Raw genomic sequence first — 3,941 nt, forward strand, 5'->3', positions numbered from 1 at the left:
ACCACTGCACTCCAGCCTGGTGACAGAGTGAGACCCTGTCTCAAAAAAAAACAAAAAACAAACAAACAAAAAAAACAAAAAACAAAAGAAAACAAAAAAATACTCCTTAAAGTTTATCCTTTGAAACTGTACAACTTAGTGATTTTTCATATATTCACAAGACTATGCAACCATCACCACTAACTAATTCCAGAACTACCCAATTTTCATCACCCCAGAAAGAGACCCAGTGCCCATTAACAGTCATTCTTCATTACCTTTGCTACCCCAACCCCTGGCAACCACTAATCTACTTTCTATCTTCATGAATTTCCCTATTCTGTACATTTCGTATAAATGGAATCTACAGCATGTGGTCTTTTGTGATGGGCATCTTCCATTACCATCAAATACTGGATATCGTTGTTGTAGTTATTCCTATTTCCTATACATTATTAAAAAAAACAAAAAAATAGAGGCCAGGCGCGGTGGCTCACACCTGTAATCCCAGCACTTTGGGAGGCCAAGGTGGGCAAATTACGAGGTCATTAGCTGGGAGTAGTGGCAGGCGCCTATAATCCCAGCTACTCAGGAGGCTGAGACAGGAGAATCGTTGAACTGGGGAGGCAGGGGTTGCAGTGAGCTGAAATCGCGCCATTGCACTCCAGCCTGGGTGACAGACAGAGACTCCATTTCGAAATAAATAAATAAATAAATAAATAAATAAATAAAAATTACTTTACTTTTTTTGTTGTTGTTGTTGCTGTTGTTGTTGAGACGGTCTCACTTTGTTGCCCAGGCTGGAGTGCAGTGGTACGGTCTTGGCTCATTGCAGCCTCCACCTCCCTGGCTCCAGCAATCCTTCCATCTCAGCCTCCTGAGTAGTTGGGACTACAGAGACAGGTGCCGCCACACCTTGCTAATTTTTGTATTTTTGGTAGTGACAGGGTTTCGCCATGCTGCAGAGGCTGGTCTTGAACTCCTGGGTTCAAGCCATCCACCTGCCTCAGCCTCCCAAAGTGCTGGGATTATAGGCATGAACCACCGTGCCTGGCCCCAACAAATCAAATAGCATAAACTTCAAATGATATAATAGATTAAAAAACCTCCTTGCAAGGAAGAAATTGCTACAGAAATGTAAGAAAAATTTACCCATTGGGGAATTCACTCTTTTGTGGGACTGGAGAGGTGCCCGCAGGAACTCTCCAGAGGGAAGATAAAATCATAAAATTCAGAAATATGACAGGACTGAAAATATCCTACTATTATTCAAAAATAGATTACCCATTTTAAAAATGTTCAGTTGACTTTTCTCCAAAAGCTTTTTACTTGCTGGACTAAGTTCTCTTTGTCATGAGACCTGCCACTACCCTGTCCAAGTTGACTGTTTCCCCCAAACCTTGGAGCCATGCTGGCTCTGGATGTGAAACACAGAATCAGAGCCATGGAGGATCATAAAAGGAGGACACCACCTCTCCCTTAGGCCCAGCCACCAACAGTGGTCTTTGACGTGCCCCAAAGACACACGCTGAATCCACCAATAGATCTTCTGGAGGCAGAGATTACATTTGATTTCTAGTCTTAATTTTGCTCTTTTGTAATATAGAAAGAGCAGAGTTAATTTTTATTTTGTGTGTGGGTTATGACTTATTGGGGATTTGCCCATGCAAATGGTCCTGCCTAAATGTAGATAACAATTTAACAACAATCATAACCCTTAGGATTATTAGCTCAGACTCTAAATGAAAAACTCTCTTCATTCATGGAAGTAATTATTCTCCTCTGCATTGACTTCCAGAGAATTTCGTAAAGCCTTGCGAAGAGTCTTCTCAGTTTGCTATTTGATTTATCCTTCTCATCACAAGTCACGGGTATGTATGACTCTCAGAAACAAAAGAAGGTTAGGAAAGATTGTTGAACTGCCTTTTCGTCATACAGCCTGTGTGATGCTAGACAATTTTACCTCCCTGCTCAGTACTGCCCTCCTCTTATATTAAAATTTTGAAATATTTGAAGAGGTAGTAGGATATGGTTGTTAAGAGATGAGACTCTTGTTCTGGGAGTTACCAGAGAGAAAAAGAAATAAAGTTAATAAGTAGAAGATTTTTAAAAACAAAAAAGAGAAAAATTATTATTATTATTGTTATTATCATAGAGACAGAGTCTCACCATGTTGCCCAGGCTGGTCTCAAACTCTTGAGCTCAGTGATCCACCTGCCTCAGCCTCCCAAAGTGCTGGCATTACAGGCATGAGCCACTGCACCCAGCGCAAAAAGATAAAAATTAAAAAAATAAAAAATAAAAAAAAAAAGATCAGACTCTGAAGCCAGATCATCTTCAAATCCCAGGATCACCACTTACTAGATTTGTGACATTGAGCAAGTTTCTAATCTCTGTACTTCAGTTTTCTCATCTGTAAAACAGAGATAACCATAGTAACCGTAGGGTTGTAGGGTTGTTGAAATGATTACATTAGTTAATACACGTAAATAATCTTAACAATGCCAGTCACATAGTAAGCGTTTTCTGCTTATATACATATGTATACATATACATATACGTATGTATGAATAATAATATAACAAAATCTGAGTCTTTACACATAAATCCTAACATTAAGCCATATGTGCTTTAGCTCTTTTTTAAATAACTAAAATATGGCCAGGTATGGTGGCTCATGCCTGTAATCCCAGCACTTTGGGAGGCCGAGGGTGGTGGATCACCTGAGGTCAAGAATTCAAGACCAGCCTGGTCAACATGATGAAACCCTGTCTCTACTAAAAATACAAAAATTAGTCAGGCTTTGGTGGTGGATGCCTGTAATCGCAGCTACTTTGGAGGCTGAGGCAGGAGAATTGCTTGAACCTGGGAGGCGGAGGTTGCATTGCAGTGAGCCAAAATCGCGCCACTGCACTCCAGCCTGTGTGACAGAGACTCTGTCTCAAAAAAAAAAAAAGAAAAAAAAAAAGAAAAAAAATATTACAGAAACAGTTACACCCTACTAGTATCCCTCTTCTATTACATTTCTTCTTTTTCTTTCCTGAGATAACCATTATCCTGAATATTGATTATCCTGAATGTATGATTTATTATGAATCTACTGTTTATCTTTTTTTGGGACAGAGACAAAGTAGTGTCATGAGTGTGTACATATGTCCAAACTCATCAGAGTGTACATATTGAACATATGCAGGTTTTTGTATATCAGTTACACCTCCATAAAGCTATTAAAAAATAATGGTATCGCCACTGCACTCCAGCCTAGTGACAGAGCGAGACTCTGTCTCAAAAAAAAAAAAAAAAATGGTATCATATTGAGGCATTCTTTTGCTACTACTCTTTTCATTCAACTTTATAGTATTTACTCATGTTGCCACATGTAGCTACTTCAGCCAATTTAATTGGTATAGATGTTTCATTCATGACTATATCACAATATATCTTCCTTGACTATATCACATTTTCTGTACTATTGGACATTTAGACTGCTTCCTATTGTTTGCTCTCATAAGCATTGTTGCAGTGTACATGTTTTTAATTTAAAATAAAAATTTTTTCGAGACAGGGTCTTGCCCTGTCACCCAGGCTGGAGTGTAGTGGTACAACCACAGCTCACTGCAGCCTCAACCTCCTGGGCTCAAACAATCACCCTACCTCAGACTCCTGAGTAGTTGGGACTACAGGTGCATACTACCATGCCTGGCTAATTTTTTTTTTATTTTTATTTTTATTTTGTAGAGGGGGGTCTCACTATGTTACCCAGGCTGATCTCAAACTCCTGGGCTCAAATCATCTTCCAGCCTTAGCTTCCCAAAATTCTGGCATTATAAGGGTGAGCCACCACACCTAGCTGCAAAATACATTCTTTTTTTTTTTTTTTTTGAGATGGAGTCTCACTCTGTTGCCCAGGCTGGAGTGCAGTGGTGTGATCTTGGCTCACTGCAAGCTCCGCCTCCCGGGTT

The sequence above is a fragment of the Colobus angolensis genome, unplaced genomic scaffold, assembly GCF_000951035.1.
Source record: "Colobus angolensis palliatus isolate OR3802 unplaced genomic scaffold, Cang.pa_1.0 Scaffold24, whole genome shotgun sequence".
Classification (NCBI taxonomy): Eukaryota; Metazoa; Chordata; class Mammalia; order Primates; family Cercopithecidae; genus Colobus; species Colobus angolensis.